Consider the following 13,974-nt stretch of genomic DNA (forward strand, 5'->3'; position numbering starts at 1 on the left):
CCTGCATGGCCTGGAGAGCAATCCCGAGTCCTCTCTCCAAACTCCACAGGAGGCTTGACTCCCTTTAGGCCACTCAGTGGGCTCCAAGAGATACCCGTCGCAACTCGAGAGGAGAGCGGAGTCCTTCGCTTCCCCTCGAGACAAGGACTGACTCCCCGGGTGCATCAGGAAAGCAACCCCGAGATCCCTGTCCCCCCTGGAGACGAACATTATGTCCTGGACACAAGCCTAGATAAGGTCTCTTTTGCCCTGCAGTAACTCAAGCGCAATCCCTAGCTCTCCCTCGCAACTCGAATGGAAGACTGGACTTCCCTGGGCCAACACAAGAGGAAGCCTGAATTTCCTGACCTAACTCGAGAATCCCGCCACAACTCGAGAAAAACGACGTGGTTAACCCGTCACCACAAGATGAGGCCCTTGCCAGCTACAGCGTCTCAAGAGAAGTCTCACGTTCCGTCTTGAAGTTTGAAACGGTACTTAGAACCTTTGATGTGACTCCAAAAGTTCCCCGACATCCCAGTTTTACTCGAGGGGAACATCGAGGTTCCCGGCACCACTTCATCTGAGCCCCTTCTCCCCTCCTGATCGGGACAAGAGGGTCGATTCACTTGCTTTGTCTGAAAGGGTTACCGACCTTCCTGGTGCACCTCAGGTTGAGGTCTGTCTCAAGAAGAAATTCGAGACGTAGGCTTGTGGGTGGTGCCACATGCCGAAAGACCCTGATTTCCTGGTCTGCTCTTGATAAGAACCTGAAGGCTGGATACCTCTTCGAAGACAACCCTGTGTATGAAGGCAAAAAACAAAGGGGAACTGACACCCCCATGCATCGTCCGGATAAAACCGCAGGTTCCACACACAGCTCGACAAGTGGCCTGTTATCTGGTGAACAACTCGAGAGTCCAGTGGAGTTCCATTCCTCCACACAAGACGAGGCCTGACTCTCCTGTCCTAACTCTGTAGGGACTCTGTGTTCAGAGTCAGAAATGGAGAGCAACCCTGAGGTTCCTGCTTCAAATCGAGATGAGGCCCTCTTCTGACAAGGTCCAGCCTCGGCTGGTCCAGGGTTTTCGAAGGGGAGACAGAGTAGGCGACCTATTGATTTATTTATCAAAGATATAAAGAGTAATAGAATGAGGATAGCTCAGTAGGAAAATTTAGTGGAGAAAAGAAGCTGAGTAGCTTGGTTTATGCGGAAAATCAGTATAACCCGTGACACCAGGTTAGCTCTGACCACGGAGGCCGCAGGCTCCCTCTCGAATAGCGAAAAGTGCCCCACCTTAGACACCTTCTCAAGTGGTCTTCGAAGCCCAGGCAAATAAATGGTCGCAGAGGATATCCGCGCTCCAGATGGACACTCATCTGAAAATTGAGGGGAAGAATGACATTAGGAGACTAAGCGTTGGCAATCAAGGCCCGTAGCTTTAGTTTCAACAGGGGTTTTTATACCCTAAGTTACACATAGAGGATAATGGGGATGCAAAGTCAGCAGCCTTTGATCCTTATCAAAAACCAGGGTTTCTTTCCTGCAAATGTATCATATACAAATGGTTTAGGTGATTTACATCATCTTCTAGCCAGAAGACCTATTAACATTTTATGACTCTTGACAAAGACTTATCAACCGTAAGACTTATTTTCTCTAAGAGTAATTATTTTAAGGTTTGGCCCCATCTTTCGAAGATAAAATTGCATTCCTATAGGGCAGATATGTAATGGGTTTACAACAAAGGAAAGAATTTATTACCTTAAGGGTCTAAAGTTAGTAACACCAAGGCCACTACTTATTTCTTCTACATACCAACTATATTAATTAATACACATTCAATTATACAATTCAGGGGATGTGGAAACTTGGCAACAAGCATTGGTTCATCAATGAAATCTTTTACTAGTTTTATTCTGACAGTTTCTAACTCTCTGAGAGGCTCTAAGCTATTTGAATATCTTAAACTTCCCGTGCCTCTCGAGGCTCGGATACTGTAAACAATTGTATGCATTGCTGTAGGAGTCCGGGTAAACTTGTCAGGCGAGTTAGAGAGCCATCTGACGTGTTTGGATTTAAACACTCCTAATTGCCCAGGAACTTTATTAATTGGAGCTGTAAGTTAGCTCTTTGACAGAAAGAGGGAGATGGTGGTGGGGGACAGCCCCCAGGAAAGTCAGAGGGGAGAGCACAAAGCAATAAAGTAGGCAGACTCTGGTTTTGGGGGGTAGATGCTCAAGAATATCCGGGAGGACTCCCGAGGCTCGATCCCGCCTTTGTGTATGCCCAGCCTCCTTCCTCATGACCTTTGTCACGAGTGGAATGTCTCTCGCCGGCTCCCGGCATCTCCCCGCTTTTTATTTCTTAAAACAGCCAGATGTAGCTCAGTCGCGAGCCTCTGAATACTCTGCCGAAGAATCCTGACAATACAAGGAAGAATGATTATGAGAAGCAGAATTAAAGCAGCCACCGCAGCATAGCTAAAGACATTAGACAGAATATTCTTTCCTGAGATGTAGTTAGGGAAAGTATGGAAGAAATCATTTGCTGTTCCAGCCGCAGTAAAATCTAATCGGGAGTGCTCCATGGTTGCTATTTGATAGTGAAGTTTCCCTACGTCTCAACCAATGTCAGAGCTGTTCCAGATACCTGAAATATGGTTTTTAATCTTTTCCCATTCAAAATCTGTCTCATTTACTTTCAGGGGTGTTCCACATATCCACCGATAGTCAGCATGACAAGACAATGCCATTTTCACCTTTAAAGCCTGCAATTCAGTCCCAATATGTATTACTGCTTCCTCTAGGGCGTCTACCCTCATTTCTAATTTTCTCTCTATAGCTTCCTGTGTTGCCAATGTTAAAGAAACATTTTTGGACATAGAATCAACATATTGAGCAGTATGTACTTGTTGAGTCAATGATATTGCTGCCACAGTAACAGAAGTGATTGCACTTATCAAAGCTGCTGTTCCCAAGATAATTAAGGCCACAAACCGTCGTGTTTGCATTAAATCCTGTAGTTGTTGTAATACAGCAAGACCATAATTCAATAAGTGGTTACATCATAAGATAAGGTGGATGTTGTAGCATTACAAAGGAGCAAACATTATATTGAGGGTTTAAACAAGATGAACCAGGGAGCAGCTGTAGGCGTCAGCCCGGGGGAGCAGTGTCCCCAGCATCAGGAGGCAGAACGCGAGCGGCAGGCTGTGGGCCAAGGCGCCTATGGTGGGCGGAGGGGCAGGGTTCGTGGTTTAGGGCTAGCCGCCACCGCTTGGGCTCAGGGCGGTCCCCTCTCGCCGGTGGGGCCACGCTGGTCTGGACAGCACTCCGCGGGTGCGCTTTCCTCTCTGGCCCTCACTCGCTGCACAGACTTCTTTGCTCTAGGTCACGAGGTGCAGTGAGGTGGGTGCGAGGCGCTGCTGGTGGCACGGAGGCGAGAGCTGGCTGGGGGAGGGGGAGCGAGCGAGTGCGCGCGCCGCGAACCTGGTCTTTGGGGAATGTGACATGACGAATTTGTCTGAGATCCAAACCGGAGAATCTGCATTCTGTAGAAATATACAAGCATACCCTCTCCCACAAGTTACCAACACATCTGGCCTTTTTCACTCTCCCGTAAGGAGGCCTTTTTACTTGACCAGGGGCCGAGTCATAGCCTGTAATTCAGGCATCTAGTGTCTCATCATTGTAGTCTGCCCCTGTGTGTTTACGTTTAAGTGATTAATTACAATTGGAACATAACTTCACTATTTGTCTAGCTGTTTCCCTATGGATATGTTAATTTAGGTCTAATGTTTAGTTTAGGTCTCTGTATAAATTAAAGTAATAAATGTATAACCTCCTTATCTCATTTTGGTATACAGGTATACAGATATACCTAAATGCAAAATGCATTTATATATGTATTTATATATGGCAACAAGTATAAAGTTATTGACATATAATATATATAAATCAATATACTTGAATTAATCTTTATAATTAATATATTAATTAATATATATTACAACAATACAACACATACACAGCTAATACCAACCAACACAAACCAATATACTGTAATAATACATGTCACACATTTATAATTATACAGTATATAGAACATTTATCATCACAGCACATCAATCCATACCAATTAATATCAGCCACACACACATTATATTCTGCCATATATATTTAATTATACAGTATATATATATGTGTGTGTATATAGTATACATATTAATTTATATACAAATTAATTAAGTATAGATCTATAAATAGAATTAGGTATACCTTTATTATATTTTATTTATACCCATACCTAATTAGGCAAACTGTAATTAGGCAAATACATTTATATTATGTATTTATAACAATATATAAAGTATCGTTAAATGTACCACCTGTACAGCATCTCCACCCCACATACCACTTTCTCTAATCCCACCAACTCATTTTCAGTATTATGTGTTGGCCAGGAGCTGGGCCAGTCTTTCCCAGCAATGTTAAGAGACGTCTGTTCCTGTGTCTAATAGCCCTGGCGTTTTATTCTCTTGAATTAAAAGATCTTTTAAAGGCCTTGGAACTGTAATTTCCTGCACCCAAAAGGCTAGATCACTAGATCCAAATGTTTTGTGGCTCTTAGCTTGAGAAGTCAAGTTTTTCCTTGTCTGATAGTAAGGTAAAAGTAAAAGCTGTGTTACTCTTTGACCTTTATTAATTTGTACAGTTTTGATAGGCAGTGAGATCAAGACTTTAATTTCTCAATATCATCAGAATCTACTACACCATGCACCAGCGAAATTTCTTTTCTTTCTTTTTTTTTTATTTAATTTTTTTTTAAAAGAAAGCGAGCTACGCCCCAGGACAAATCTTACAATGTCCTCAGATAGGGGGCCAGCCACTCCGGTTGGAATTGGAGTAAGCGGCACATCAGGGGTTAATATTGTTATTAAATCTCCTTGCCTTTTCGCTTTTCTCCTAGCCTGGGTGAGACCCCCCTGAGGGAGTTTTCTCCAAGGAGCACGCTCTGAATATTGTGTACTAAAAGCTCCTTTGTTTAAAAAACTTTTTATCTTCCTCAGTCTTAGGCAACACTTTGGGAGGCTTTGGGGGCAAAGTGGGGAACTCCTGGGTCCTGGGAGGCACAATCGAAGGCGGTGGTGGTCTCCTTAAATCAGAAAGTGGTGGATAAGTTTTTTAAAGGTTTGTGCAGAGGGGGAGGGAGCTCGCCAGGGCTCTCGGCCGCAGCGTCCTGTAAGCCCTCTCCTTACTCGGGAGGTAGACCACTTTCTCCCTCCTTTTTTTTTTTTTTTCAATGGCAGAAAATATGATCTGTGCAGTAAATGGAGACTCACCACCATCCACCTCTATAGCCTCCCCCATAGGCTATTTAACAGCCTCGTGATGGAGGTCCAGGACATTTATAATCATATTCCACAGTCAATAAATATTTGTCTATTCTTAGATGCAGAGAAATCCATTTTTAATTTTTTTTTTAATTTTAGAGAATATTTTTATTTATTTTGTAACCTCTTTACCCTGGCTAAACTTCAGAGGGGACTAGAAAAGAAGCCTCAAGGTGAGGATCGAGTTCATCCTTGGGACTAGAGAAAATCCTTCTCCAGGAAACTCCTAGCGGTGGCCCTTTACCCCGACATGGAGGAGGAGGCATAGGGGGATGGGAGCGTCCCGAAGTTTTCCTCTTCTGTTCCGGAGATCCTTTAACTGTTTGGTAACTAAATCTTACGAACTGTCTGATCGGGGATGTTTCCCTCAACCTCCTAGGAGCGGATGGTCTGATTAGGGATGTTTTCTTAAACTTTTAGGAGCATCTTTAGCTAAAAAAAAAAAAAAAAAAAAAACAATCCTCATCAGAATGGCATCGAGCTGCTGTTTCCTCTAAACCTTTTTCAAATTGAGGGGAGAGCTGATCTTTCTTTTCATCCCTATCTTTTACATGCTCATTGGCAGTCATAGCGGCTAGCCATTCATTTAGCTGTCGATAGCTAGGTATAGCCTCTTCATTTTCACTTTTCTTTATAACAGGTACCTTTTCAGATTTGCTTTTTTGTTTAACAGGTACTTTTCCAACTTTACTTTCCTCTTTAACAGGTACCTTTTCAAATTCATGAGCTGGATCTAAAACATCTCTAGTCATATTCCACAGAGGAAAGGTGTAAGTAGGGATTTTTTCCAAACCTTGCTGAGCACAATAAGCTCTTAGCTGTTTTCCTAGTTTTTTCAAGATATCTAGGTTAACAGTGCCTTGTTGTAGAAACCAAGGGCAGTGGTCTTGTACAAATGTAAAAAATGATTGAATGGAAGATGTTTTAACCTTGATTCTTCTTTTACTTAATAACTGTAAAATTACTCCTATAAAGAGCTGTCTTTCATTTGATTCAGTGTTGCCCATGTCAGAAAATTAAGGATAGTAAAAGATTTTGCTTTTAGCTATCTAAAGATTAGGCCCTTTTTGTCAGCCTTTTTAGAAACCGTTTTTTCTCTCTAACTCTTCAACACTTCCCACTCCTCTCGCCCTGTCTATTCTACAGGGGGATCTGCAGCCCCCTAAGTGGGATCCTATCTGTCCCGAAAACTGAACACTGGGGGAATGGGGTTGGGGATTTACCTTCGAAATGCCTGTCTCGGGCGCCACCTGCAGAGGTCCAGCCCCAGCTGATCCAGGGTATTTGAAGGGAAGATGGAGTAGGCGACCTATTTATATATTTATTTATTCATCAAAGATATACAGAGTAATAGAATGAGGATAGCTCAGTAGGAAAATTCAGTGGAGAAAAGCAGCTGAGTATCTTGGTTTACGCGGAAAATCAATATAACCCGTGACACCAGGTTAGCTCTGACCACGGAGGCTGCAAGTGCCCTCTAGAAAAGAGGAAGTTGCCCCACCTTAGACAACTTATCGAGTAGGTCTTCGAAGTCCAGGCAAATAAATGGTCGCAGAGGATATCCGCGCTCCAGATGGACACTCATCTGAAAATTGAGGGGAATAATGACATGGGGAGACCAAGCGTTGGCGAGCAAGGCCCGTAACTTTATTTTCAACACAGGTTTTAATACCCTAAGTTACACATAGAGGATAATAGGGGATGCAAAGTCAGCAGTCTTTAATCCTTATCAAAAACCAGGGTTTCTTTTCTGCAGATTTATCGTATTAAAATGGTTTAGATGATTTACATCATCTTCTGGCCAGAAGACCTATTAACATTTTATGACTCTTGACAAAGACTTATCAACCATAAGAGTTATTTTCTCTAAGAGTAATTGTTTAAGGTTTGGCGCCATCTTTCGAAGATAAAATTGCATTCCTATAGGGAGGATGTGTAATGGGTTTACAACAAAGAAAAGAATTTATTACCTTAAGGGTCTAAAGTTACTAACATCAAGGCCAGTACTTATTTTTTCTACATACCAACTATATTAATTAACACACATTCAAGGATACAATTCAGGGGATGTGGAAACTTGGCAAAAAGGATTGGTTCATCAATGAAATCTTTTACTAGTTTTATTCTGACAGTTTCTAACTCTCTGAGAGGCTCTAAGCTATTTGAATATCTTAAACTTCCCGTGCATCTCGAGGCTGGGAGACTGTACACAATCGTATGCATAGCTGTAGGAGACCGGGTAAACTTGTCAGGCGAGTTAGAAAACCATCTGAGGGGTTTGGATTTAAACACTACTAATTGCCCAGGAACATTATTAGTTGGAGCTGTAAGTTAGCTCTTTGACAGAGAGAGTGAGATGGTGGTAGGGGACATCCCCAGTAATGTCAGAGGTGAGAGAACAAAGCCATAAAAAAGGCAGACTTTGGTTTTTGGGGGTAGATGCTCAAGAATATACGGGGGAACTCCCGGAGGCTCGATCCCGCCTTTGCGTATGCCGAGACTCTTTCCTCATGACATTTGTCACGAGTGGAATGTCTCTCGCTGGCTCCCGGCAATCTTCCATTGCACCAAACGCAGTGGAGTCCCGAGAGGCCCCTCCCAACACCACAGTATCAGTGTCTTCTCAGAGGCACCCTGAGCAACTCCCTGAGGTCACCGGCACAAGTCGAGGGAACACAGGGTCTCCTGCCGCAACCCGAGAAAGACCTCAAGAGTCCGTCTTCAACGCGTCTTGAGGCCGGATTCCCCTACCATGACTCGAGAGCAATGACACGCTCCCCCTCGCCATGCGCATGGACACCTGACTTCACTGGCGCCACATGAGAGGCTCCCTGAGCTCCCCGTCATACCTCGTGAGAAACCCCACACTGGCGCCGCAGCTCGGGAAAACCCACGAGACGCCACCGTCATCGCGAGATTGGGGACTTCTTTTCCTGCCTGACCTGGAGAGCAATCCCTGGTCCTTTCTCCAAACTTCACAGGAGGCTTTACTCTCTTTAGGCCACTCAATGGGCTCCAAGAGATACCTGTCGCGACTTGAGAGGAGAGCAGAGTACTTTGTTTCCCCTCGAGATGAGGCCTTACCTCGGGTGAGTCTGGAATGCAACCCCGAGATCCCTGTTGCCCCTGGAGAGGAACATTATGTCCTGGACAAAAGCCTAGATGAGGTCTATTTTGCCCTACAGTGACTCGAGAGCAACACCCATCTCTCCCTCGCAATTCGAATGGAAGATTGGTCTTCACTGGGCCAACACAAGAGGAAGTCTGAATTTCCCGTTGTAACTCGAGAATCCCGCCGCAACTCTTAAAAACCACGTGGTTCCCCATTCATCGCAATATGAGGCCTTTGCCCGCTACAGAGTCTCAAGAGAAGTCCCATGTTTCGTCATAAAGTTCGAAATGCTACTTGGCACCCTTGATGCGACCCCAAAAGTTCCTCAATATACCGGTCTCACTCCAAGGGAACACCGAAGTTCCTGGCACCACTTCATTTGAGCCCCTTCTCCACTCCTGATCACGGCAGGAAGGTCGATCCCTCTGCTTTGTCTAGAAGGGGTTCCCGACCTTCATGGCGCACCTCAGGATGAGGCCAGTCTCACGAAGAAATTCGAGACGTAGCCTCGTGTTGGTGCCACGTGCCGAAAGACCACGATTTCTCGGTCTTGCTCTTGATAAGAACCCGATGCCCAGACACCTCTTCTAAGGCAACCCTGTGGATGAAGGCACTACACGAGGGGGCACTGGCAACCCTGTTCATCGTCTGGAAAATCCCACAGGATCCACATACAGCTCCACAACTGGCCTGTCACCCCTTAAACAATGAGAGAGGAAAGCGGAGTTCCCTTCCTCAGACAAGACGAGGCCTGAGTATCCAATCCCAACTCTGCAGGCACGCTTCGATCTGAGTCAGAAATGGAGAGGAAACCTGAGGTTCCTGCCTCAACCCGAGATGAGGCCCTCTTCCATTAAAACAAACCCAGTGGAGTCCCGAGAGGCCACTCCCATCTCCACAGTATCCCTGACTTCTCATAGGCATTCTGATAAGCTCCTTGACGCCACCGGCAAACGTCGAGGGAAATAAGGGTTTCCTGCCACAATTGAAGAAAGACCTCGAGAGTCCTTCTTCAATGTGTCTTGAGGTCAGATTCCCCTACCATGGCTCGAGAGCAATAACGCGCTCCCCCTCGCCACGCACATGGAGACCTGACTTCCCTGGCGCCACATGAGAGGCTCCCTGAGCTCCCTGACGTACCTCGTGTGAAACCCCACACTGGCGCCGCAGCTCGAGAAAACCCACAAGACCCCTCCGTCATCGCGAGATGAGGGCCATCTTTTCCTGCATGGCCTGGAGAGCAGTCCCAAGTCCTCTCTCCAAACTTCACAGGAGGCTTGACTCCCTTTAGGCCACAAAGTGGGCTCCAAGAGGTGCCCGTCGCGACTCGAAAGGAGAGCGGAGTCCTTTGCTTCCCTTCGACACGAGGCCTGACTCCCTGGGTGAGTCTGGAATGCAAACCTGAGATCCCTGTGGCCCTTGGAGAGGAACATTAGGTCCTGGACACAAGCCTAGATGAGGTCTCCTTTGCCCTGCAGTGACTCGAGCCCAACCCCCAGCTCTCGCTCGCAACTCGAATGGATGATTGGACTTCCCTGGCCCAACACAAGAGGAAGCCTGAAATCCCCATCGTAACTCGAGAATCCGCCGCAGCTCGAGAAAAACCACGTGGCTCCCCCGTCATCGCAAGATGAGGCCCTTGGCCGCTACAGCGTATCAAGAGAAGTCCCACGTTCCATCCTGAAGTACAAAACGGTACTTGGCACCCTTGATGCGACCCCCAAAGTTCCCTGACATACCGGTCTCACTCGAGGGAAACACCAAAGTTCATGGCACCACTTCCTGTGAGCCCCTTCACCCCTCCTGATCGCAACAGGAGGGTCGACTCCCATGCTTTGTCTGCAAGGGGTTCCCGACGTTCCCCGCGAACCTCTGGATGAGTCCGGTCTCATGAGGAAATTCGAAAAGTAGCCTCATGGTTGGTGCCACATGCTGAAAGATCCCGAATTCCCGGTCCACTCTAGATAAGAACCTGACGCACGGACATCTCTTCGAAGGCAACCCTGTGGATGAAGGCACAACACGAAGGGACACTGACATCCCCATGCATCATCTGGAAAAACCCGCCGATTCCACTCACAGCTCCAAATGTGGACTGTCACCCCGTGAACAACTCGAGAGGCAAGTGAAGTTGCATTCCTTCACACAAGACGAGGCCTTACCCTCCTGGCCTAACTCTTCAGGGACCCTGCGATCGGAGTCAGAAATGGAGAGGAACCCTGAGGTTCCTGCCTCAACTAGAGAAGAGGCCCTCTTCCATTGAACCAAACTCAGTGGTGTCCCGAGAGGCCCCTCCCAACACCACAGTATCCCTGAATTCTCAGAGGCTCCCTGAGAAGCTACCTGAGGTCACTGGCACAAGTCGAGGGAACCCAGAGTTTCCTGAAGTAACCCGAGAAAGACTTGGAGAGTCCTTTTCAACGTCTCTTGATGCCCGATTCCCCTACCATGACTCCAGAGCAAGGACGCGCTCCACTTGCCACAAGCAGGAAAAGTGACTACCCTAGTACCACACAAGAGGCTCCCTGAGTACCCCATCGTACCTCGTGAGAAAACACACAGTGGCGCCGCAGTTCGAGAAAAACCACAAGATGCCCCCGTCAAGGAGAGATGGGGGCCTTCTTTTCCTGCCTGACCTGGAGAGCAATCCCTGGTCCTCTCTCCAAACTTCACAGGAGGATTGACTCCCTTTAGGCCACTCAGTTGGGTCCAAGAAATACCCGGTGTGACTCGAGAGGAGAGCAGAGTCCTTTGCTTCCCTGGAGACGAGGCCTGACTCCCCGGGTGAGTTTGGAATGCAACCCCGAGATCCCTGTCGCCCCTTGAGTGGAACATTATGTCCTAGACACAAGCCTAGATGAGGTCTATTTTGCCCTACAGTGACTCGAGAGCAACCTCCATCTCTCCCTCACAATTTGAATGGAAGATTGGTCTTCCCACGGTCAACACAAGAGGAAGTCTGAATTTCCCATCGTAATTCGAGAATTCAGCCTCAAGTCTTAAAAACCATGTGGTTCCCCCTTCATTGCAATATGAGGCCCTTGCCAGCTAGAGTCTCAAGAGAAGTCCCACGTTCCATCTTAAAGTTCGAAATGCTACTTGGCACCCTTGATGAGACCCCAAAGTTCCCCAACATACCGGTCTCACTCCAGGGGAAGACCGAAATTCCCGGCGTCTCCAGGGAAGTCCCATGTTCCGTCCTTAAGTGTGAAACGGTACTTGACACCCTTGATGAGACCGCAAAAGTTCGCCGACACGCTGGGTGCCTCGAGGGGAACACCGAGGGTCCCGGCACCACTTCATCTGAGCCCCTTCTCCCCTCCTGATCGCGACAGGAGAGTCGATTCCCCTGCTTTCTCTGGAAGGGGTTCCCGGCCTTCCTGGTGCACCTCAGGATGAGGCCAGTCTCAGGAGGAAATTCGAGACTAGCCATGTGTGAGGTGCCACATGCCGAACGACCCCGATTTTCCGGTCCGCTCTTGATAAGAACCCGATGCCCGGACACCTCTTCGAAGGCAACCATGTGAGTGAAGGCACAACACGAAGGGGCACTGACACCCCCGTGCATCATCCGGAAAAACCCGCAGGGTCTACACACAGCTCGACAAGGGGCCTGAGACTCTCGGAACAACTCGAGAGGCAACCAGAATTCCATTTCTCAGACAAGACGAGGCATGACTCTCCTGTCCCAACACTGCAGGGACCGTGCAGTCGGAGTCAGAATCGGAGAGGAAGCCTGAGGTTCCTGCCTCCCCTCGAGATGAGGCCCTCTTTCATTGCGCCGAACCCAGCAGAGTCCCGAGAGGCCCTGCAAACTCCACAGCATCCCTCACCTCTCAGAGTCACCATGGGAAGTTCCCTATAGTCCCCTGCAGAAGTCGATGGAAACGAGGGTTTCCCGCCGCCACCCGAGAAAGACCTCGAGAGTCCTTCTTCAACGCGTCTTGAGGCCCTAGTCACTTCCCATGACTCGAGAGTGATGACCAGCTCCCCCTCGCCATGCGCATGGAGACATGAGTTCCCTGGCACCGCACGAGAGGCTCCCTGAGGTCCTCGTCATGCCTCGTGAGAAAACACCCATGGGCGCCGCAGCCTGAGGAAACCCATGAGACGCCCCCGTCATCGCTAGATGAGGGCCTTCTTTTCCTGCCTGGCCTGGAGAGCAATCCCGAGTCCTCTCTCCAAACTGAAGAGGAGGCTCGACACCCTTGAGTCCACTCATTGGGCTCCAAGAGATCCGTGTCGCGACTTGAGAGGAAAGCGGAGTCCTCTGCTTCCCCTCGAGGCGAGGCCTGACTCCCTGGGGGAGTCTGGAATGGAAACCCGAGATCCCTGTCTTCCCTTGAGAGGAATATTAGGTCCTGGACACACGCCTCGATGAGGTCTCTTTGGCCCTGTAGTGACTCGAGCAGAACCCCCAGCTTTCCCTCGCAACTCCAGGGGAAGATTGGGCTTCCCAGGGCCAACCCAAGAGGAAGCCTGAAATCCCCTTCGTTTTCGAGAATCCAGACTCAACTCGAGAAAAACGACGTGGTTCCAACGTCTTCACAGAATGAGGCCCTTGCCCGCTACAGCGTCCCCAGGGAAGTCACATGTTCCGTCCTGAAGTGGGAAACGGTACTTGGCTCCCTTGTTGCGACCCCTAAAGTTCCCTGAAATGCCGGGTTCCCTCGAGTGGAACACATAGAGTCCCGGCCCCACTTCATCTGAGACCCATCTCCCCACCTGATCACCACAGGAGAGTCGATTCCCCTTCTTTGTGTGGAAGGTGTTCCCGGCCTTCCCGGCGCACCTCAGGATGATGCTGGTCTCACGAGGAAATTCGAGATGAGCCACGTGGGTGCTGCCACATGCCGAACGACCCCGATTTCCTGGTCCGCTCTTGAAATGAACCCAATGCCCGGACACCTCTTTGAAGGAAACCCTGTGGGGGAAGGCACCAAACGAAGGGGCAATGACACCCCTGTGCATCTTCTGGAAACACCCGCAGGTTCCACACACAGCTCGACAAGGGGCCTGAGACCCACTGAACGACTCAAGAGGCAAGCAGAGTTCCATTACTCAGACAAGACGAGGCCTGACTCTCCTGTCCCAACCCTGCAGGGACCCTGCGGTCGGAGTCAGAAATGGAGAGGAAGCCTGAGGTTCCTGCCTCCAATCGAGATGAGGCCCTCTTTCATTTCGTCAAACCTAGTCGAGTCCCGAGAGGCCCCTCTAACTCCTCAGTATCCCTCACCTCTCAGAGGCACCTGGGAAGTTCCCTAAGGTCCCCGGTAGAGGTCGAGGGAAACGAGTGTTTCCCACCCCAAACCAAGAAAGACCTCGAGAGTCCTTCTTAAATGCGTCTTGAGGCCCTAGTCCCTCCCATGACTCCAGAGCAATGACGCGATCTGCCTGGCCACACGCATGGAGGCCTGACTTCTCTGGTGCCACACGAGAGGCTCCCTGAGCTCCCCATCATATCTCGTGAGAAACCCCACACTGACG

The 13,974-nt window shown here is 48.4% G+C and overlaps 1 long non-coding RNA gene across 1 annotated transcript; it reads right to left on the minus strand.

Moving 5' to 3' along the window:
* Positions 1–2,182: 2,182 nt before the first annotated feature.
* On the minus strand, positions 2,183–13,397 carry LOC129630152 (uncharacterized). The gene is made up of 3 exons (XR_008703562.1): positions 13,213–13,397; positions 6,877–6,960; positions 2,183–2,403 (listed from the first exon to the last, which is right to left on the minus strand). It is a non-coding gene; the product is annotated as an uncharacterized LOC129630152 (long non-coding RNA).
* Positions 13,398–13,974: the final 577 nt, after the last annotated feature.

Source organism: Bubalus kerabau, chromosome 16, assembly GCF_029407905.1.
Source record: "Bubalus kerabau isolate K-KA32 ecotype Philippines breed swamp buffalo chromosome 16, PCC_UOA_SB_1v2, whole genome shotgun sequence".
Taxonomy (NCBI): Eukaryota; Metazoa; Chordata; class Mammalia; order Artiodactyla; family Bovidae; genus Bubalus; species Bubalus kerabau.